Raw genomic sequence first — 23,651 nt, 5'->3', positions numbered from 1 at the left:
ACTCAGAGTTCCTGCTGTGCACGGAGAGCGCGTCTGTCGGAGGGTTCACCTTGGATTAGCATGTGAATATCAATAAGTGCAGACTAGGAATAAAAGGAAAGGGCAGAATTTGGAGTAGACCAAAGAATAGTTTGTTGAGAACAAGCGGGCGGTTGATGGAGAGGAGCTTCCTTCCAGTGATTATTCCTGACAGTGATGGCGCTGATGAGACTTTCAGCCTGATGAATTCCCCCGATCAAAGAGCCTGATCGGAAAAGGGTAGAGGCAGCCGTTATGAAAACTGCCCTGAAATGACGGCTGAGTGGCATCTGGAAGCGGCACCACTGTGAGTGAGTGATGAAGAATGTGGCAGTTCGTGAGCGGATTCAAAGGGTGCGGAGCTGCAAAGACCCTCGGAGAGCAGAAGCAGACTCTCGCTCACCTGAATAGTGGGCTGGTGTTCGGCATTTCATTCTGCCTATAGAGGCCCAACATCTGGAACCGTTAAAATCCATTTTAAAAGTATTTCCAGCTTCAGTTTTCAACTCCAGGTAAGCCAGGTAACCAATTTTAGGACAGAAAAATACAATCGTATCAGAGTTATCTGACTTGTTAAGACCAAACGTCCATACAGGCAAATGGGCCACTTTATTAGGTACAGCTTGCTAGTCAAAGGTTGGATCCACTTTTCTCTTCAGAGCTACCTTAACACCTTGTTAAAACTACACTACAATGTTGTACATTACACAACCATTTTGGTCCATATTGATGTGTTAGCATGATGCAGTTGCTGCAGATTTGACGGGCTGCACAGCTATGATGCGGCGCTCCCGTTCCATCCCAAAGGTGCTCTATTGGATTGAGATCTTGGATCTGGTGACTGTGGAGGCCATTGGAGTGCAGTGAAGTCTCTACAGTAGGTGGTGAAGTCACTGTAATGTTCCAGAAACCAGTTTGAGATGATGTGAGTTCTGTAACATGGTGCATTATCCTGATGGAAGAAGCCATTAGAAGATGGGTACAGTCGTGGTCATAAAAGGGCGGACATGGCCAGCAACAACACTCAGGTTGGCTGAGATGTTTAAACACAGCTCAGCAGGTACTAAGAGGCCCAAAGTGTGACAGAAAATACCCCCAACACCATTCCCAGACTGAACTGTTGATAGAAGGCAGGACAGATCCATGCTTTCATGTTATCTAAGTAAAATTCTGACCTGACCAGCTGAAAGCTGCAGCTGAAATTGAGACTCTTCAGACCAGCTGACAATTGATCAATCTTCTGTTGTCCGATTTAGGTGATCCTCTCTCTCCTGTTCTTAGCTGACAGGAGTGGCACCCGCTGTGGTCTTCTGCCAGTGTAGCCCATCTTTGTTCCCCATGTTGTGCCTTCAGAGATGCTTTCTACATTCCTTGGTTGGAACGATTTAGTATCATCTGGAAGCAGTCTGCCCATTCTCCTCAGACCTCTCACATCAACAACTCATTCTCAGCCACATCGCTGGATAAGCTCTCGTGTTTAGGACCAATCTCTGTCACAGACCCACAGTCGTGGGTGAAAATCCAAGTAGATCAGCAGTTTCTGAAAGGCCGTCTGACACCAACACCCAGCCATGTTCACTTAAATCTCCCTCTCATCCACATCCTGATGCTCCGTTTGAACCTCAGCAAATTGTCTTGACCACGTCTATGGCCATGTGATTGGCTGATTAGCTATTTGTGCTAACAAGCCAATGTGTACCTAAAAAAGTGGCCAGGGAGTGTATCTCTCCTACTGATATAAATACACGATGGTGTTGCTTCTGTCCATTAAAATAATAGCAGCGACTGAGTCATTGTACTTCTGAAACACTCTCTCGGCTTCTAGAATGAAAAAGCTCTCGGGGCTGATCAAAAGGCTTTAGATCTCCATATCTTCGAGCCCTCCAGATATTACAAGTGTTAAAGCCTAAGGACCTCCACGTTTAACAAACAGCACTCAGGACGAGCAAAGGCGCCATACTCGCGATGGCCTAAAGAGATGATTGATGGAGGATGTGATTTCGGTGGAAGAGAAACAGATGCTGCTTTAACCGTGTCAGACACAGCAGAAATGCAAATATCACTCTCCCTCCAGCGCTGAGGAGTTACAGTGAGGGAGAGGCTAATGACTGTTTCTGGTCAGTAGCAGGCGTGCAGACAGCTTGTTAAATCTCACAGCACAGTAACGAGCTGTTGTGCCGCATGTTTGTAGGCGGCTCCAGTCACTGTCCAGTAATTAAAAGCATATGTGCAATTAACAGGACCTGCGATTACAGATTCAAAAAGAACAGTCATTGCGCAGAATGCAATTTTCATTCTTAAATACTTCTGTTATTATTCTTTTTTTTAAACATTAGGTATTGTCTGTTCCATAAGTATCTTAAATGGGTCGTAAACTTTGCTTTAATACACACTCATTTGCCAGTTTGTACGTTTACATGCATAACTTAGTCCATCTATGGTGTTATTTATGGCCCAACTAAGCTCAACTAAGCCCTTTTAACTGGGCTGTTGTCTTTGTCCTCTACAGTAGGTGGTGATTTTTACTCTCAGGTTGTTGGTATTCTCCATTTCTGGCTGACCTATAGCCTCGTAACAATTGCTTATAGCGAGCTAGCACATTAGCAACTGAGATAAAATAAAGAGTCTCTGTCCAAAAACTCCAGTTATCGCCACTGTCTTCCTAAAGTTTATCTTTTAATATTAATTTCAGGGCTACATTCAGTTTAGGAAGCAGGATTCTGAGCATCAGAATTCTGAGCATCAGAATCCTGAAATGTTTTCCTATTTTCATATATAATTGAAAACAGGAAATCGTAGGTTAATGATTGACTGGTTAGCCCAGCTAAACCTGGACTGTCACATGTTTTCATGAACTTTTACAGGCCAGGTTTATCCAGACTAACCAGTCAATCATTAACCTACGATTCCCTGTTTTCAGTTATATATGAAAATAGGAAAACATTGCAGGATTCTGATGCTCGAAATCCTGCTTCCTATAATGAATGTAGCCCTGAAATAAATATGAAAAGCTACACTATAGGAAGATTTATCTTGATTTCAACCCCCCTCACAGAGTCACTTATCAAAATTCCTGCTGAGAAAAATCACCGACAGCTGTAGCTAGTTCTAAAATCATTATTTAAAGGGACACAAACATCCCTTTGACAGCCTGCACCTTGTTGCTCTTTGGTTTATAAAACCTTATTATCTCAGTTGCACAGGAGTTACATAACAGCAAGAACAAGAAAGCTAATATGTGGAGAAATGATGATGGCTGAGCAATAACACAAACACCGTCCCCTCTGGAGGAAATGGGCTTCATAAAAAACAAAGGCAGACTTCGTTTAATGTCTTCCAAGTCTTTCCCACCATAATCTTTTAGACTGCACAAAAAAACACACACACACACACACACACACACTAGAAACAATGCTGGAGGTGAATTCTGACCCTCTGCTGCTGCATAATCTCTTTACTGCTAATAGTGTATTGGCAGGCAAACAGTGACTGTTTGCCTGCATCAAGGAGGAGAAGAGCACTTGGGGCTGGAGATGGGCAAATGTTTCACTTCCTGCTTGCTCTCATTTGCTCTGATTCCTCACCGCTGCCGCCACTTGAATGTGAATTGTTTAGTTGCCTTAATCTCTGGCGTGCCTTGAGGGCCGTCCAGATTTGGCGATCGCCTTCATTGTGTTGACGTGAGTTTGAAGGTCGCAGACGCTCCTTGACTGTTTTGATCCCACAATCTGGGCTGATGCAAGCAGAAACATGACTTTCAGAAGGATTTCTTATCAGCGAGGACCGAGTTGATATACTTTATATTCGACATTTGTATAGAGTATCACCACCCTCTTCACACATCATTACTGAAAAAGATTTAAAAACTAGATTTAAAAACGCTTTCCTCCATGAACATTAACCTTTGGGTTGGTGCGTGCTGCCTCTTTCCTGTTATCCTGTCAGTCTCTCAATTATCTCACCTCATTAGTGACTCTGCCACCTGCTGATGTCTAATGTGATGACTCCTATTGATCATTAAAGCCACCGTAAACACCTAAAAACACCTAAACATTAGCTAATGTTGACACTGATGCCATTTCTGGCGTCTCTCTTTAAAGAAGCTCCGATAAGATGCTGCCAGTGAGGATGGAGAGGCAAACCGGGGGCTGAGGGGAGTCAAAGTTGCTTAGTGCCGAGCATATGAGACAGCCGGCTATCGTGGTGGTCCTCACACCCAATAACAGCCCTCTGCCGCCACCCCCACCCCCACGACAACAACGTTTGCGCTCCAAATTCAGTCAGCGCACCCTTGAAGTTGTTGATTATTTTGTTGGTTTTGCAGGGTCCAATCACCACGGAGCCCATCTGAGTCCCTCCTCTGCCTTCAACGCCTCTGCTCCCTCCTTCACCCCTCCTGCTGATCTAATCGTCACCGTAATGGCGCTGTCCACTCTGCCGCCGGCTCTACTCCCCCTGTCATTTCAGGGCTTCGCCTTGTTCTCTTTTATTTGTGTACCCTCTCTATCGCTCTGTCCTCAGAGCTTGATTCAGCATTTTTTACACGCCATCAGTCTCAACAAAGTGATTTACACATCTGATGGTTGTGCATTCATTGGCCTCCGAGCCTCTCGCATGTTATGTACACAAACTGTGTCGTGAAAGCTTGATTACCTGTAATTACATCTACATGGAAATCAATAACTATGGCTTATTGTGCAACTTACAACCACTCAGGCATTCAGTTCAATTTAGCTCATCACAAGAAAAATGTGCAGTATGTAATTAAGCGTTGAGTGTGGTATAGTTCAAGGTTGTTGCCATGGTGAACCCTCAAACTGTAATTAAAAGCATTCTTCTTAATCTGGGAGCTCCTGCACAAATTGTGATATTGTTCCAAGCCCGGGGGGTTGAGGAACAATGGGGGTACGCTGCACATGCTTCTGAGAGCTTCAACGTTCTCACCGTGATTTTAAACTCCCTGACTGGCTACCGTGATCACCGACTAGTGCCGGACCGGGCTGGACCCGCCCAGCCTCGCTTTAGTGTTCTGATAGTGCAGGTCTGTTCTCGCTCTGGTCCCGAGGCCGTGCCCGAGGTTGAGCAAACAGCTTCGTTGGGGATCTAAAGCAGCGTTCCACAAATGCGTTCAGGGACGTTTGTTCAGTGGATTATCTGCGCAGCAGATTTGCCTGGCAGTTTTATTTGTCCTCGTCCTTCTCCAGGTCCATGTTGAGCAGATTAACTGATTCTTTGCCTCTACTTTATGTCCCCGACCAGTTTGCTGGGTCAGGCTCAGACTTGGGAAAGCCTCATGTATGCGTCTGAGCTGTATTGGTTCTTGAACACTCACGTCCCCTTTGGAAAGGTTTTAATTGAACTTCAGAGTTCATTGTGTCATTTTTGTCCTAGCCACCTGTCCCCAGTGGTGAGAGCGGCTCGTGTTACAATCGCAGCAAAGTACAAAGGCTAAAACTTCCAAACGTTCATTTTCACCCATCCATTGCACTGGAATTAACAGTCATCAGCGTCTCACTGAATAGAGCAGCTCATTCATACTCTTTAGCTGCGCTAAAGCTAATGCAGGGCTAAAGCTCACAGGCTAAAGAAACTGGCTGGCCTCTATGTGACTGAGCTCAGATGGAAAAAGGCAGAGGCGGACGTTGATCGAGGATCTGAAATTTACACCCTACAAAAGACGTGAAACAAAGTGTAAATCTTCTGCTTCTGGGAACTTTGCCACAGCGTTCCTGGCTGGGAGGCAGATACCAGCATCAGTAAAGGGGCAGCGTCAGGCGTGTCCTGGTGAGAGGGGGATAAGAAATCAGTCACAAACGTGCATGCAATGCAAACCGAAATGATCGACTAAATAAATTCAATTACGGTGAGCGATAGGGGAGGGTGTAGAAGATGTGCCTGTTGCCGTTTCATCAACTAGGCTCAACTGCTGCAAATGGAGGAAAACAAATGTTGAGTTGACTTCATGATTGCGTCTTTTTTCGTCTCTTAAAATGATTTTTTTTTGTGGTTTTGGCACAGTGGTGCAGCGGTTACCATGGTCACCCCGTGGTATGATCGGTTGCGTTCTGCGCTTCTGTGTGGAGTTTGTATGTTTACTCTGGTTACTCTGGTTTCCACCCACAGTCCAAACACGACAACTTACCTCTCAATGGAAATGTGTTTGGGGAACGCTCGTTTGCTCTGGGATGGACTGCTGACATGTCCAGGGGTGTAGTCCACACGCTCGCCTGGTGACCACTGGGATGGTCTGCAGCACCACCATGGCCCAAGGATCCCGTACTAGTCCGTAGAAAGTGGATTCAAGTCATACAGAATCCTGAAATCAGACTATAACTTCAGTTTGAGGCTTTGAAACTGGACTCTGGGTTGTTGTTGTTGTCTCAGTTGTAAGTTCTGTATCATACAGTCTGCATCCTTTGTCTGTGTGAGCACATTCAGAAAGTTTGTGACCTTGTATAAGTTTTGCTTTCGGAACAGATTCTCCATAGCAACCTCTGCATTTAAGTCAGTCCTTGCTTTGCCTTTTATTCAGAGCAGCCCGCAGTCCGTTTGTGTCCTCTGAGCGCCCTGTACAGGATTTATTTCTACATGACAACAATGGACAGTAAGGTCAGGACTGGGCAGTTTAAAGTCCTATTTCTGGACTGTGCAGGACTTAGACAAATAACAACAGCCAGCTTGAAAGTTAAAGTCTTCATTTTATCCGTAATTTTGTTGAGGGCCACAAATACTCTGAATAATAATAATTGTAATTATTATAATAGCGATCTAAATATTAGCTATGAATTAGAGCAGATCAATTAATAATGCTTATCCTTTTTTAGCTGAAACAAAGAGGGAAGTGGTTCACAAATTTGTATCTATTCCATTACGATTTATTTAATCAAGGCAGACTTTCTTTTAGAGAAGAATAAAGTCTCTCAACGCTTAAAAAAAATTCAGAAAGGGCCGAGAAAGGAGATCGCGATGCCTGTTGGGCTGCTGAGGCTGCACAGACGTAAGAAGAGAGGGAGGACAGACTGACAGACAGAGCACAAGAAGGAAACGGGGCGAGGAGAAATGTCAAAGCCGATGCATTGGAAGTGAACCTGGCAGGAAGCTCGAGTAACCATGGCGACCTGGTGAATGCTCTGCAGCAGGAATGAGGCAGGAGAGAAAGAGAGCAGGATTGCTTTCTGTTGCCTTGGTCTTTGTCATATCGCTACTTGAAACGTGGCTACGGCTCTGCCATAGAACCTGCGGCAGAGTTAAAGAGCACAAGGGCCTCACTTCCTGTTGCGCCTTCCTCCATCTCCCCTTCAAATTCTCTGTCAGTCTCATCAGCGGCTGTGTAGGCTCGCATTCGTCTACGTAAGGACACCCTTGTAATCATGCTGGAACACTCGACGGCCGTTTGTGATCAAATTTCCATCATGGAAAGGCGAGGGGATGAATGAAAACACACGCACACTCATCGTCCGTGCCACCTAACTCACAACAACAGATGCAGGTGTCTGAGCACAGCGTTATTAAACAGAACCTGTTGGGACTATTCAGCCCTCGGAAGATACAATAAAAGACGGAGACGTGGAAGGAGCAATTGGTGTTTCCTCACTCTTCGCCTTATAAAGGCCTCTCTGACAGTAATGTGATTGCTGGTGGTTTTCCTTGTGATGTATCTACGTTATCTTGATAAAACGCAGCAGCCTGGACTGTATAAAGTCTATCCGTCTCTTCTTGGAGCTCGATCCTCCCTCTGTGGTTTTCAGCAGATAAAAGACAGCATCTACCTGTGACTGCCCAGCAGCTGAAGCTTTCCCTGTTTCGGTCAGGAGCACAGTCGTGGACCCAGTTGCATTTTAAAACCCACACCTGACTCAGGTGGGTGAGCGGTCGCTCCGGGGACCCAAAGGTCAGCGCTTCCATCCCCTTAGACCACATGACTGAAGCCCAAGCTGCTCCTTCAGTGTGACGGCTGCCAGGTTAGCAGAACAAAAACCTACCTGATCCATCAAAGTGCACACAATGCGTACGAGAGCAAAGACTCCCAAAGCTGTTACAAACAGGCGGATTCTCTTTCATGAGTGTTTGTTTTAAAATCACTTCGCCAAAGGAGGTTTCGGGCTTAATGAGGCCGATGAGGAAGCGCCTCATTTATTTCTGCTGGTTTATCTGTGAGAGGAGGAACAGAATGAACAGACAAACACAGAGTTAAACCGAGGAACGAGAAGCAAATCGCATTTTATTTACGTTTCCAAACAGCTTTAAAGCCGTCGCCATGGAGACAAGTAGCTTGCTCGATCTAGTTAGACACAATCATTTGAATTCCTAATCAGTGGTTATAACTAATAATGATTGCAATCAGAATCTTCTTTCTGACTGATGATGAGCGCTCTCCATCCGCAGCCTCGTCGCAGGTATACGGCTATCCGTGTAATCGACCCCATGGCGACGCACCGAGCTTTGATCCTGCTGATCAGGTTCATCAGCTGTTATTAGGTGCATAAAAAAGTTTAGCAAAGGTTAGCAGCATTTTAGCCTGACAGTCGATTTGGCTCTCTCAGCCAGTAGCTTTGGTGAGAGGAACAAACAATCAGCTGATAGCCTTGAGCGCTTCTAAAATGAGTTTAAAAAAAACAATAATTGCAAGGTGCAAAATTACCTTATTAACTGTTCTTAATCTCAATCAGGATTCGGTTTAGGTGGGACTCGGAGGGGGGGTTGTGCTACCAGCGGACGTCCGCAATTTGCATTTTGCCCTTTAAGCCAGTGATTTGCAGAAATAATAAGCTAATTAACAAAGACCTGTGATATAAAAGAAGATGGGATTCTATTTAAGTTTAAAAATGTTTAAACTTTCTCTGTAACCATCTTTAGAATACTTTTTCTTCAATTTTCCAATATCGAATATGGTCAAATAAAAACTTCATGATGCCTTTCATTGATTTTCCTCATTTAATTTCAATAAAAGGATGCACAAATATCAGGATTTCATGCTGAAGGTTTGCAGTATTTCCCGAAACTCTAACTCCTTTAAGCTGGTGTCCTTCACCGGCCGCTAACCATTATCCCATGTTGCTACAGCAACCGTTGGAAAATCATTGAGGCAGGTGTGCATTGATGTGTTTGTGTGTTTGGGGGGTTGATAACAGGTGCTTTGTTTCAGGTTGTAGTCATGGTCGTTTGTTTTTGTCTTTCTCTTTGATTACTTTTGCTGTGTTCTACATGGGTGACCACACACACACACACACACACACACACACACACACAAACACACAGTTTATTCACACCTGCTATCCAGGTGGTGTGATTTGTGGAAAACAGGGGAACTCAGAAATGCTCGTCCATAAAACTAAACTGGTTAATCATCGCTCAGCTGCTGTTGCAGGTCTGTAAATATTTTACTTGACGGCCCCTCTGCAGGTCTGTCAGAGGCGCCTTGGAGCTGAGCCAGCGATCGGGCTGTTTATTCGCCGTCTGCCCCGGCAGTAGGAATGTGGGAACAGGTGATGATAGATTGTCTGAGAAAAAGCCGGGGATCGGTTCGGCTGACCGAGTGACTTGATGGGTTCGAACAATCTCATCTTCTCCCTCTCTTCTCGTCACATGTCGGACGCCTTTAAGGTGAAGCCTTTTAAGGCTTGTAGGAATTTGGCTCACCTTTAAGGACCCACACATCAGTTCTCTCCTCTTTATTCGCATGTTTCCTCTTGAAAAACTGGTCAATTTGCCTCCCTCACAAACAAACATTCTCCCCCTGACAACAGTTCCCTTCCTCACAGCATCCATCCATCCCTCCTTCTCTTGCCCACTCTCATGCAGGTCTCATGTGATGCACTCTATCTCTTTCTGTTCTCAGTAATTCTTCTTTTTCATCGAAATCTTCAGAAGGTGTGTGTAGAATGCCAAAGTCACAGCTGTCCTGCTAGGTAACTTGTTTACTCTTGGTTGAGACGGTAAACAATGAATCGCTATCCTCACTGCCCTCACTCATTTACTGCCTCCCATTCAGAGGTTAAGACCCATTTTATTTACATCTATGTAGCCAAATCACCATATTAGAATATAATCATCAGGAATAATCCAGAGCCAAACAGTTTAGATAGTGATTTAGACCGATTGACACAACAGATGACCATAAATGAGGAGTAACGATGGAACAACTAACAGAAACGGTTCACAGGAGAGGGGGAGGAGTGAAAGCCTACTGGCATGCTTCTGCGACGATAACCGAGGCCAAACTTGTGCAAACACACTAATATATTCACACATTCATGTGAAGCTTTCATTGACTGGACTATTTTAAGGGATTCTGTTGAGGGACAGAAAGACATAGTCGGTCTCCCTGCACATTGTGCTCCCTGTCTCATCAGCACCAAGTTTCTCATCGTCAGACAGTGATAAAATGCCTGGAAGGAAGATCTGTGGCCGCCTTTTTTGAGTCCCCCGTTGTTTCGGAAGTACAGCAGCTTCTGTGCTCCTCTGGGTATTTAGCCCAGGTATTTCGAAACATTTCGTTTCCAGTCTCGTGTTGGGTCCTGTGTTTGTGTCTGCGCACCTGCGACAGCCGCTTAATCTCTACCTGGCATCCTCGTTACTTTTGTGCTTTTTACTGTCGCCGGGCTTTTCCACTGTTGGCTGGGAAACGGCCCAGATATCTTGTGTCATTGTCGGTGATCGGGAGTGGACGGTAGAGGAGACAAGCCGGGGGGAGGACAGCCGGAGAGACCAGAGGGATCCTCCTGCCAAGGTGGAACAAAGGGACGTTTGTGTTTGTGTTAGCTGTTCTGCGAGTCTTAGCAGGCGCGGCCGGAGCAGTTTGCCACACCAGAGATCTACTGTTTAGGTTCCGCTGCCAAGGTTAACGCTGGACTCACACAACCATCTGTCAGCATGTTCTGACCCATCGGTGGGCCGCTAACAGCTCAGAGAGCCAACCTCCCACCCGCCGCCACCTCAGCCAATTAGTTATAGAGATATAAGCTGAGAGGGTGTCCTGCTTCTTCTCATTAAACTGCATCATATCCTCTCATAACCCATCTCATTACTGGCCACCTTTAGACCCCAGGTAGGCCATAATAAATTATCCTCCTCCTTCTTAGGTGACCCCCGCTATAACCCGGCATCATTGTTCTGCTCTGGTGGGGAGGAAGGATTAAGACCAGCGCTCTGGTCTGGATGCACAGGTCAGGGTGCACCGTCTTGTGCTGCCGGTGACATCGATTCTTGTTGGTGTCGTGGCTGGAGAATCCAGATGGTGCAGGATAAATGGCAGCGATGCTTTTCACGACTGCATTTGTCAGATGAGGATCGTTCACTGTGTGACTGATATCCTCTTGTTGTTTTTTGTTTTTTTGTTATCCCACAATAAGTGATCAGTGACGCTTAATTAGACGCTCTGGTTTCACCCGCCGACGTCGGTTTGACCGAATGCAAATCCCCAGCCGCGTTTATTATAGACGTTGGCATTCGTTGAGGTGTGGAGGGATTTTACGCTCCTTTAGTTGCTGTCACACACCCACAGCCCATTTTCAGGTTAAGGAATTGGGGCAGTGAGGCTAAATGGACAGGGCCTACTGGAATCTCTTGAAATTCCAAACCTTAATAAGGCAACTTCTACTCAGAGCACATCCACCCTATTGTATATATTCTTCCTAAAAACATGAGGGAGCAAGAGTTTCGCCCATGAACGGTGAGCAAGTGGCAGCCTGTAAAGGTGGCAACAGATTTCAGATTCAGCAGACACATGAGGCAGCCTGATCGGGAATCACAAATGTCAAACATGTCGCATTTATCATTCCAGACTGAGCTTCCACTGAGCCGGACAAATGATCGATTGCAAAAAGACTCCACCCTAGCCATGGTCGGCCCCTCCTTAGCTTGTTATTCTGTCCTCTCATCTCCATTTTCAGCTGTTGACGACCTCCATTTATGGGAAATGTGAGTGGGAACTTCACATTTATGTCAGTGCCTGTGTTCAGCATGCCAGCACTGCACGTGTTATTATTTACTGTTTCGATTCCAAAAGTCAATCTGCATATTTTGTGAGCGCGGCATCACAAATGGAAGAACAAAACCCCGTATTCAAAAAGAAAACCAAATCCTTTTCACGCACTCACATGAGAAATTAAATAAGATACCGGTGATGACAGTTTCATCATTTGACAGCTTTTCCAATCAGTACAGAATATGATGGATTATTGTGGAGACCAGTCCTCCCCTGGGAGTCACATTCACCCAGCTTAATTTGCTGGCTTTCACTTTTATTACAAGTAAATTACAGTTGTCATTACTGCCATCTGATCCCTCTGAATGCTCTGCACAATTATAACAGAACAGCATCCACTCTTCTTGTCTATATCTGATCCTGTTTTATAGTCAGGAAGATACACGCAACATGCAAACCTGTTGCATCTCCAGAGTTTAGAGTGGCCTCAAACCTCCCAGGTCCTTGAAAGCAGCCTCTCTATCCACAGCCTCTCTCTCCAGTGTCAGCCTTGTGGGTTTCATTTTCTGGACTTTATATTAGCTAGCAGTTTTACATGTATGCTGTTGGGGCTCAGCTGAATGCAGGCGTGTTCCTGTCTCATCTGTAGTCGGCATCTCATTTTCCATGTGCCATCATGGTTGCTGTGTTCCTTTAAAATGCAGCGAACATTTACACACTAAGGATTTTCGCAGTGTTGCACATGAGATGCATCTGACCGGCCGTCTCTTCCCCTCAGTCTTATATTCTGCATAGACGTCAAACAGGTGAAGGACCTGACAGCTCACGTCGGCTCTCACTAGCAGCATTTAATCTGAACCTTTGTCTTTGTGGAGACTACAACGAGGACGCTGTCGAGAAACAGATGGAATCATTTCTATTGCTGTAAGATCCAGCTAGTGCCGATTAAATGATCTTACTGTAAAGGCTGCTCAGCTGAGGTACGGAGGAGCGGAACAGATTTTGACATCATGCATGCTCCAATAAGCCGGATGGCGTAGTCTGCCATATGTCTGCTAGCCAGGTCATGGCAGAGACTGGGCCATTAAATAAAGATTTCCTTTAAAAAAAAAAAGGATATATAACCTTCATTTAAACAGGTTAGCCCAATTGAGGGGAACAAACCTCTATTTTAAGTGCAACCAGGCAAAGACAGTCAGCGGCCAAACAAAACACACACACACACACACACACACACACACACACACACACACACACACACACATACATACATACATACATACATACATATGTAAGTATGTATTTATTTAAAGATATTGACATCTTTCTTCAAAGTCTATCATTTTGCATTTAAATCGACACAAGCTCCTGTAGCCTAAAAGCATTTTGCCACGAATTCCAGGCCGCACGTGACAAATCGAAACGCTCTTTTTCCCAATTTCTGCCCGGACATTTGGAACAGAGAGCATCAGTGAGACCTGGGAGTACCTGTACTTTTCCGTTTGATAAAAAAACAGAGGTATGTTGGGAGCAGACTAAGAATTGCCTTATAAAGACACACCAGAACTGTTGCCAGAACAGGCCCTCCTCTCCAAGGGTACACGTGATACGATCATGCATTGAGTTAGCTTCCGCTGTGCCGTCGCTGCCTCGTCCCTTCTGCTCGGTACCTCTCACAGACTCCCGAGTTTTCTCTCCGTCCACGCGGGAAAACACGTCTCAGCACGTTTCTTTGTTTTAGGCTCATAAAAGGATGTCCTGCATCTTTTAGAGCAACAATAGCTTCTTCAAATAGACTATCAGTCCAAATCAATCACATTTGGGGGTTCATGATGACTTTTGGAGCTCTGCTGGGTAATTGGCTGGAAATCAAATCAACCTGCAGAGGGTTCTTCTGAAATCATGTTCATGTGAATATTTCATCACCTTAAATAATACTGAATATGTCACCATCGTGGTCAGGGTTAGTGTTAAGGTGACATTAAAAGGCTGTCAGCAGACCCGCCTTATTACAATGATGGTGGTCCTTCCTGTTAAACACGCATGAAGGCTTCATTTCCTTTATTCACCAAGTCTGTTTTATGTCCTTTATTTTTTGGCTGGAAATTGAGATCAAGAGGATTTTTTTTTGTTGGGATGGAGAAAAAAAAAAGAATCCGATCAAACAGCCATGTGCAGTAAATGGTTCCAACATCCAGATTTTTCATAATCTAATACCAATATTTGTATGTTGGTATTTGTCAGAATTTGGTTGAAAACAGAGATCAGAGATAATGTCTCCGTCTTTAAAGTCTGAACCAGATATTTCTATTATTTTTATATAGCTCACAGGATTGGAACGTTCCAATTCAGTCAGAGACCCTAATGCGAACAAAACGTCTTTTCCCAGGAGTTTATGGTTTCTTACTCATTCTGATCTCACAGAATTTAGTCCAACAAAATTTATTCAGGTTGTTCTCTTTAATCCAGTCCAAGAAGACAAAAATACAGAAGGCAGACACTGAAGAACACAAGAGGACTGACACAGAATGGATGGGGAAGAACAACGACTAACCCTGACATGACCCTGATGTGTCCATCGCTACTTTTAAGATCAGACTTAAAACCTACCTCTTTGAAAAAACGTATTGTTACTAATTCCGTAGTTCCAGTTACTATCATAGACAGACAAATTATCATACTTAGGGGGTCGTCTAATTGTTAGGTCACATCTTAGCTATGCTGTTATAGGCCAAGGCTGCCGGGGTCCGGAAACATGATCACCTGACAGGCCTCTGTCACCACACTGGGTCATGGTTTCCTCTCCTCTCCTCTCCTTTCCTCTCCTTTCCTCCTCCTCATCAAGCAGACTAGTTATGCTGATTCCTGTGTAGTTTTTCTGCTTCCCCCCCCCCCCCCCCCCCCCCCCCCTATTCATTTACAGGTAACGCCGCCTTCGGAGCTGCATGATGACCTCCGGCCCCGCTGACCCATTGTATAGTGTATTTTTGTATGTGTTTCTGTCCTGTCCTGTCCTGTCCTGTCCTGTCCTGTCCTGTCCTGTCCTGTCCTCTCCTCTCCTCTCCTCTCCTCTCCTCTCCTCTCCTCTCCTCTCCTCTCAGCAGGAGGGTCCCCCTACATGAGCCTGGTCCTGCTCAAGGTTTCGTCCTGTTAAAGGGGAGTTTTTCCTTGCCACTGTTGCTTGTCTGGGGTCAGGCCCTGGGATTCTGGAAAGCGCCTTGAAACAATTTTGATTGTATAAGACGCTATATAAATAAAGATTGATTTTGATTTTTGTTTTTTGTTTTTTTTTAGTCACCATAACCAGATCATTCTTAAAATCATCTCCTGTCTTCTTCTGTACTTTACAGACATTACAGCTAGGGAGCTCTCTAAATTACAGAATTGCTTTTGCCCTCAATGATTGGGTCTCTGATGATGGGATGGGATTGCACCCTCTTTATCCCTGTTAAATCGTCCCACTCACTTACAGGGCTGTCTTCACTGTAGCCTCTATGTGTATGTATATGTACAATCAGTAGGTCATCAGGCTGAGTCCGAATGAAGGTGTAGCATACATGACCACCTCTTATTTTAAGAAACCAGATTTCCTTCTCAGCGTTTTAGAATGCAGCCCTGTCGTCCTCTGCCCTGACGCAGCAGCCGCGACATTGAACTCTGTCACACCCAGTAAAGAGGGAGCGAGGCAGGCCAGAGCCACGGTGGCCTCCACCCGCCTGTGGACCCGACGCTGGTGATTTATTCAGCTCCCAACCTCAGCAGCTACGTTTCATTCGGAATTCATTCACCCACTGGATGCTGATAGGAGGAAACGGGAATATGAAGCGCCTGTAGAAGCGCAGAGGGTGAATGGTCTTACGGTGAGAGGAGAGCAAATTTATAGGCTGAAGAAGCAGAAAATGGATTGATTTGAATTAGGGATGGACTGTGTTTTGCCCCCCTCTGTCTGGACCGCTTTAAAAAAGGGCTGAGTCATCGTCATTGGCATCATGCAGATTAATCACAGTCATGCAGATATATAGAAGAGCGCGGGACTGTCACTCTTCCTGCTTGCTAAGGCTCTTGGTCCCTTTTCCTCCAGTTGGCTGGTTTCACAGTAATGTGCTGAGGTTTGATGTTACAGAGTTGTTTCACACCTGATGCTGATGGAAAATCCACATTTGTCTCAGCGTCTGCTCTGGTGGGACTGGTCTCCCTACTGGAAGAACCAGCCTGCTTTAACGCATCAGCCTCAGTCGGGACGCCGTTTAAAGGCTCAAAGTGCTTCTCGGTGTTGGTTTTATCATTTACTATGAATAGAAATGTTCAAAGGAATCACAGATTGATATATTGTCACAGCCATATTGGTTGCCATCATGGTTTCTATCTGGTTTCCATTTGTTCCCATTTCCTGTTTCAAGGCCTAATTAAAACTGTTTCTATTATATTCACATTCAGTCCAGTCAGAACTGGATCAAGCCAATGTTGAAAACACAATTATAAATGCATATCCGCTAAAGAAAAACCTCTTCCAGCAGCAGAGGCAGTTAGAACAACAATTGCATTAGCATACTGGTACAAGCGCTACCTTCACACCAGCACTTAATTTCACGTTTCCTCCTCTTGCTTCCAATCCCAGCCTGCCATCCTCTGGGCTGAATTAATGAGAGATCAGTGAAAGGATGTTTACAAGATTAGCAAATGCCTCAACACTTAGCCGGCATACACGAGCATCAGCGGAGTTCTGTGTCGTCCCAGAGGGGCCGTGAGGAGAACACCAGCACACAATTTACAAGATGCATGAGTTTTCATCACCGTGCACCGCACCAAAGTGATCCGACACAATTATGCTGCATCCTTCTGAAGCCAGTTATCTACCCTCTTCCGGAATTAATGGGAGGTGTGTTAGCGTCTGACGGTAAACCTGCTTTTATCCGTGGTTTTTAACAGGGCGTGGAGTCATTTCATGTCGCAGAGTCACTTTCTCTATCTTGTCTTTGAGCTTTTGAAAGATTAGAAGTGATTTTTTTTTTCTTTATACAAAATCTGGCCCTCCTGCTCTGACTCCTGCTGCTCTAAGCTGGCATTGAGGTTCTTGTTTTTTTCTGTGATCCTGGACGCTCAAACAGATGACTGACACAGCCACACAGCTAGCTTAATGCGGGAACTGCATCATTTCTTCAAAGTCCTACTTTAAACCTACATTCTTGTTTTGTCCGCAGATATGAGAGGTACTGCAGAATTATTCCTGCTAATTACTTTCTCAGATTCCCCCATGCGTGTGTGTGTGTGTGTGTGTGTGTGTGTGTGTGTGTGTGTGTGTGTGATAGAGAAGAGAGATATTACCATTACCAAAGGGGCCATGCTTCCTGCCTGTGCTTGGCAGAAACAGCCTCTTCAGAAGCTTTAAACAGGGTAGGACTGCTCTTCCTCTCCTTTTTTTCTACTATCAACCTTTTTGGCTTTTCAAATTTAAGTCAATATATTAAAAATCTTGAACCTGTTTACATGGCCACGAAATATAATGAGTGGGAGTAATCAGATAATTGCAATAATCTGATTTTACCCTCCATAAAGGTGTAGCCAAAAGCCAACTGGACAGTTCAGAGAAACTAAAAGACAAGGATGGGTGAGAGTTGAGACTATTTAATTTAACGCAGCATGAAAGGGCTGAATGCCCGTTATAGGCATTCATGACACTGTGGTGGAATCAGATTATGAGGGGATTTCTTTTATCACTTAAATGGACTCTGCAATGCTGTGTATGCAAACCACATCCAGTCTTTTCCTGTCGCAGCAGACCTGACACAAAGCAAACAGGAAGTGACGTCAGGCGATCAGGTCACAGAGGAAGGTTCAGTTTCTTTCTCTTCTAAAAGTCTACACTGGCCTCCATCTGTGAACGTCCTCTTTGTGTTTCTTCTCCAGCTGTTTCATGTTTCCATATGCATTATCCTCTGTTTCAAAGCTGCACCGCCGGACAAACAGCTACCAAATGCAAACTGAAGCCTGGACCCAAAGTAAGAGAGCAGCCCGTCTGGATGGCGAACTTTCCACAACCTCTGCCGGCACATATTATGCACACTCATGCCCGGCCTGAGGCTCAAGCAGGCTCAAAACCCCAGGACCCGAAGTAAAGGTCTGTTAATTATCCAGATAAGGGAATCAAAAGTGCATACGTTACAAACCAGAGGATAGGAGGTTCATCCCAAGAATGATAAGGCCACTCACTCACCTCTCATGTATATCACAAGGTCAAGTCGAGGTCAACTATAAAGTGTAATCTTTTGGCCTCTTGCAGATTTCCATAAGGCCCTCACACACTTTCCCGTGCATATTCCGGTGGGTGTGAGGCCAGACAGAGCAGGATGAATGAAGTTAGGAGCTCTGAGAGGAGAGATGTTATAATTTAAGTTAATGAGAAAAAGGACCTTTGCTCAGGCTAACCACACTCCAGCAGATCATAATGTAGGAAAAACAAATGGAAATCACCTACAGCCACTGAGTGAAAGGCATCCTGGGACATTTTACAGTTGAAAGCGATTCCGCTCCCATGTTGTTTGATCTCTTGAAGATGGATTGACATTTGCTATGATACACTTCTGCTCCACTTGCTGGACCATCATATCAGGTCCCGTGTTGTGGTGTAGCCCTCAGCCTTGACCTTTTGTGCTTATAGATTTTCTCTTTTACCTGCAGAGAACCTGCAGATTTTCCTTTCCCCCAGTGGAACGCTCTGCCGAGCACCACGGAAAAAGGCGACGGCTCTCAATCCGCTGCCCCTGACAGAGGGAAATCATTTTTCCGCTTGGCTATTAGGCTGAGGGACGACAGTTTCAACACGGGCAGATGTGCACAAACACACACACTCACGTGCTTTTATGTACACACTCATTGTGTATTCCATAACCACACATACACACAAACAAGCATTGATCCCAGCAGACTTAAAATGGCTGCAGTGGATCATTATTGAAGCTTTAGAGAAATGAACACTTCATTCAAACACCTCTCCACTGGCTCCATGATAAGCGTCTCGTACCTGTGCATGTGTGTGTGTGTGTGTGTGTGGGGGGGGGGTGACATTGTATTTATATTAAATCAAAGTCTTATGTGGGTCATTACTTTTGGAAATGGCACAACCACTGTAAATTATGTCGAAACTACGGTATTTCCATTTTATGAGGATCCCGACATTATTTCCCTCTGCACTTTTTAAAAAAAACAAAAAACACAACTCATCGGCCTGTTATGTTCGAATAGATCAAATAAATGAAGATCCTCAACAAACTAAACTAACCAAGTTACCCACAGGCCAAGATTTATGCGTTTATTATCCACGCACGTCCCATATCGCAAATTCTTCTACATTTCCCACATTTCTCTGAGGCGCTGGCATCAGACTGACCCCCGTCTGATGCTGAGCAGCGACGTGTTAGACCAGTAGATGAGAGCGTGTGTGTGTGTGTGTGTGTGTGTGTGTGTGGCGGGGGGGGGGGGGGGGGGGGGGAGTTTAAAAGAGTTTAAAACTGTTTAGAGTTTAAAACACAGTTTAAAAGAGTTTAAAACTGTGGTCGCTCTGCCCTGTGTGTAACTTTAACAATGCCTAAATGCGACAGTGCATCCCACCTCTTTGTCATGGGGTCACCTGTGTATCCTGTCTGAGGGTCCGTCCCAACCGCCAACATCACCGCTCCGTCTCTCAGCTGCATTTGATGAAAAGAAAGTGCATCTGTAGCTCCCCAACAGCATCAACCATCCGCTGCCCGCGGGCACTCCACCAATGCTGTCACTGCAAACTAATAGGCAATACATCAACATCATCAAGTGTGTGTGTGTGTGTGTGTGTGTGTGTGTGTGTGTGTGTGTGTGCGTGTGTGTGTGTGCGTGTGTGTGTGTGTGTGTCTGACATCACTGTATTATCACCTTGTGCTCAACTTTTCAGTGCAATTCAGTGGCATTGTCCAAAATATTCAAGAGAAGAAGAAGGGGGGGGGGGGTGCATGATGCTTCAGAATTGTGCAGACTGGAGTTGCTCTGCAGCAGCCTGCAGTTCTGGGAAAGATCTGTCACCTGTGCAGTCATGTTTGCTCTTCTGTCTCCGCTCCCACGGCTCTCCTCTAATTACTGCACTCGGCTGAGAGTCACGACACATCGACAGCAAATGATTTTTAGTTAGAGAAGGAGGCCAGCGAAGGAGATCAGACGCAGGGGTGCAGCTGGTGCTTGAAGAGAAAGGAATATCTTCAGCCTTATTTCACATAGCTGCCTATATTGGAATCACTGTGCTATCTTTCTTGGTGCATTTAATGTTTACTGTCGAGCTGGAGTCAATTCCAGCTCCGACAGCAACATTTTATTCTCATGTGAGCATTTGTTTCAGCAGTTGTCAGGTAATATTGTGACGTGACTCCATTAAATTGAAGGTTTCACAGGAATCCTCTCTAATTCAAAGTTCCTCAAACATTTATCTCATTAATGTCTTGTCTGTTGGTCAGGATTCATTTTTCATGACTCCTTTTTCTGTGTGACAACTCAGGGGAGATATTTTGTCTGAGTCTCTCTTAGCTTTTCATTTATGATTAATTCATTGTGATATTTTCATCATTCTTGCTACAATGAGGGTGCGCGTGACCTAACGGAGACGCTACCGTGAACATTTAATGCCAACAGCAGAGTAAACAGCGTGAAATATTAATAATCTTGTTGAAGAAGTGTTAGCAGCTAGCATCAACATTGTTTAGAGTAAAATGTTGGAAGAGACCCATCATCAACTCTTCCTCCATATTGTGATTTCTATTTCAATGCATCTTCACATATCTCAGCACAAATACTTACCCAATCATGTTAAACGTACATTAAAGACCAGCAGAACTTTATGTAGTTCTGGATATTAACATTAGATGTTTCACCATAGCTGTTCACAGCTAGCTTAATGATAACAAAAGGTTAATGGCACCATTAGTGACATTAAACAGCTAATGAGAGCGTTGTTGATGCCTGTTTTGGTGCAAGAGGAATTTCAATCACTTTTTGAAAGGTTTCACCTACTCTTCCTTTGTATAGCTGGTCAGTAGCTTCGGAAACAGCAAAGAGCTGCACTTTGTCCGTGCTATTGTCTCTGCGATGTCCGGTGCTGTAATATTTTTCTGCTCCAGCAGATCATAACGATCATTGTTGATCAATCCACTTGTCGACGGCTCCAATGTTCTGCCGTTGACCCCCGTCTCTGTAAGGACAACATCGCTGTGGGTATTACTCCCCAGTCCTTTTTCTGAATCACTGGCTTTCCCTCCTGACAGCAGGCACTAAAATTACATAAAGGAGGGATTAAGAGGAGGATGGCTATTTTTAAAAGTGAAAAACATAAACGACAGTTAAAAACAACAACATCATAATTTCAGTGTGGCGTGACAGTTTCAACGTGCATAATTAACTTTGACAGAAATGGTGACAGAGAAGAGAAGCTTAATGAGAATCCGTCTCCGGGGGCTTGATTAATAAAAAATCTATTTAGTTTTATCATATTTCTGTCATCTCATGTGACTTTTTAAAACTCTTGACTGGCTGCAGAAACAAAGCCAGGTCGTCCTGGTGCGTAGATCATAAATCAATATTCTGCTCCACCTGCTGATAATTATGTTTCTTTTGTGGGAGTAAATGCCAGTGTCACTGTTATCAGTGTAAAATGTTTGATGTATAAAGTTAGTTTCTGTTAATGTTTAAGCAAAAGTGAGACATTAGATCTAGAAAATTGTCATTCTTCCAATCACACCGCCTTTCTTCCTCCATTTCTGGCCGATATGAAGCAAGTTTAGCAGAATATTGTTAATGCTACATGTGCAATGACAGTGGATCTGCTGCGTTTGTGGGTTCTCTCATTTTCACGTTAAGAGGTTGGAGACTTCACACTGGCCTCAGTAAAGGGTGTGTGAATGAAAGGTGTGTTTGTGTGCAATTAAAGACGGGTGACCTGTCCAGGGTGGGGTTCAGGTGAGCAAGCAGGGGTGAACGTGGACAGATGTCTCCAGAACTCATCTGCAGATCCCCCACAAAAATGGTCGTCACCTTCCAAGGAGCATCGCTTCCGACCCTGAAAGTGATGCCAATAGGCTGACCCCGACAGCGACATCCTTAACCTACCAGGATCCTGAGCCGGTTTTTACAGAGTATGTATATAATGCAGTGCCTGGTGAAACGGGTCCTAATTGGCTGCCAGGCTTTATGAAGCTCTCTCTGGGGTGGCCATTGATTATTAATAGGCAGCTGCATCAAAGAGCCAACTGCCGCTCCAGAAGCACCCCTGGAATCACAGAGATCAACATGAAATGCTTCCAAACTGTCGGTGGCAGCAGAGGAGGAATTTATACAGAGATGGAGAGAGAGAATAAATCTGTCAGAGAAGGGAACGAATTAAAAGGAGGTAAGACAGACAGACAGACAGATAGATAGATAGATAGATAGATAGATAGATAGATAGATAGATAGATAGATAGATAGATAGATAGATAGATAGATAGATAGATAGATAGATAGAATCTGTAAACCAAAAGCAATACATTTTATACAACTCATGTACTTATGACCACCCAGCTATCATTCGGTGTGTGTGTGTGTGTGTGTGTGTGTGTGTCTGTGTGTGTGTGTCTGTGTGTGTGTTTCTCCTTGAACATGTGACTGAGTGAGGACCAGAGCATGCATTATGTCGAAAAAAGCGAAGCCACCGTGGAAAATGAAGACATCGTGAAGGCTGAGGCTTCGTGTTGGTATTTAGCTGTCATGGGTATAGTTGGATTTGTGTGTGTGTGTGTGTGTGTGTGTGTGTGTGTATGTGTGTGAAAACAGTTCATATCTGCGTGCTGTGTCAACCCATGCAAACTGGGAAGGGACGGTGGCTTTGAAATGCAACTACTGTAGAGTATTGATTCCAAAAGCTTTTAGCACATGGCTAATTTTTCCATATGGGGCCTCTGCCTGTGGTGCCTTCCCTGAGAGGGTCAGGCATTATATTGTTTACACTGAGTGCTTAATCCATTTGAGCCAGCTCTGTCGTGTGTGTGTATGTGTGTGTGTGTGGGGGGATTATCTAGTTTATGTGTGATTGTTGACAATTGCGAGTGTGTGTGTGCTGAGGCAGCAACTTTCCAATGTGTGTTTTCAGGTCAGGAGCAGGTTTGGAATTTAGAGGAAATTGTTGCTTTATTTCACAATTTTGTTCCAACTTTTTTACAATTTCGTTACACTTTGGTTACAGAGGATCTAACCCTGATATTTATGGGAGCTGGCAAGTGTTACCGCTTGATTCTGCGTCCTCACAACATCCAATTACGGCGGCGACGGCTTCCATATCGACGTGACTAATCTAAGTTGACGTTGACGTTATTTTTGTCCTTCGTGTTTGGTGATCTGCGTTTCCTCCACAGGGTCTTGTCTTGCTGGGTCTTCCTCTTCTCTTCCTCTTCTCCGTCCTCATTCCACCTGTTTCATTCCTGACCCCCTCCCCCGCCCTCGTGCCTTAAACGTCTTTAGTATGCTAAGTCCTCATGCTATGGCCGCTAATTGTGTCATTCCTAGTGGGGACCTGCTACCTGTAGGGGTCACCTCTGAACCCCCACAGGAGCAGGTGGGGAACTAGCAGGTCCTATTTGCCTTAACGACGAGTGGTTAAGCTGCAGATAATGACTGTTTCAGAGGGGAGGGGGTAAGCGCGCCGTCATCGACGTGTTAT

The 23,651-nt window shown here is 44.8% G+C and overlaps 1 protein-coding gene and 1 long non-coding RNA gene across 4 annotated transcripts in view; one reads left to right on the top strand and one right to left on the bottom strand.

Moving 5' to 3' along the window:
- Positions 1–23,651, top strand: part of shank3a (SH3 and multiple ankyrin repeat domains 3a) — a 111,924-nt gene that overhangs the window by 546 nt on the left and 87,727 nt on the right. The window contains exon 1 of one of the 3 annotated variants that reach the window (XM_029841468.1): positions 1–530. This exon is cut by the window's left edge and continues 144 nt beyond it. The exons of the other annotated variants lie outside the window; for them this stretch is intronic. The gene's annotated coding sequence lies outside the window, so the exon portion shown is untranslated. The remainder of the gene's footprint in view (positions 531–23,651) is intronic. 3 annotated transcript variants of the gene reach the window in all.
- On the bottom strand, positions 4,020–6,804 carry LOC115250980 (uncharacterized). The gene is made up of 3 exons (XR_003889508.1): positions 6,161–6,804; positions 5,881–5,944; positions 4,020–5,799 (listed from the first exon to the last, which is right to left on the bottom strand). It is a non-coding gene; the product is annotated as an uncharacterized lncRNA (long non-coding RNA).

This window comes from Takifugu rubripes, chromosome 9 (assembly GCF_901000725.2).
Source record: "Takifugu rubripes chromosome 9, fTakRub1.2, whole genome shotgun sequence".
Classification (NCBI taxonomy): Eukaryota; Metazoa; Chordata; class Actinopteri; order Tetraodontiformes; family Tetraodontidae; genus Takifugu; species Takifugu rubripes.
This window is presented reverse-complemented; position numbering and strand designations above follow the sequence as displayed.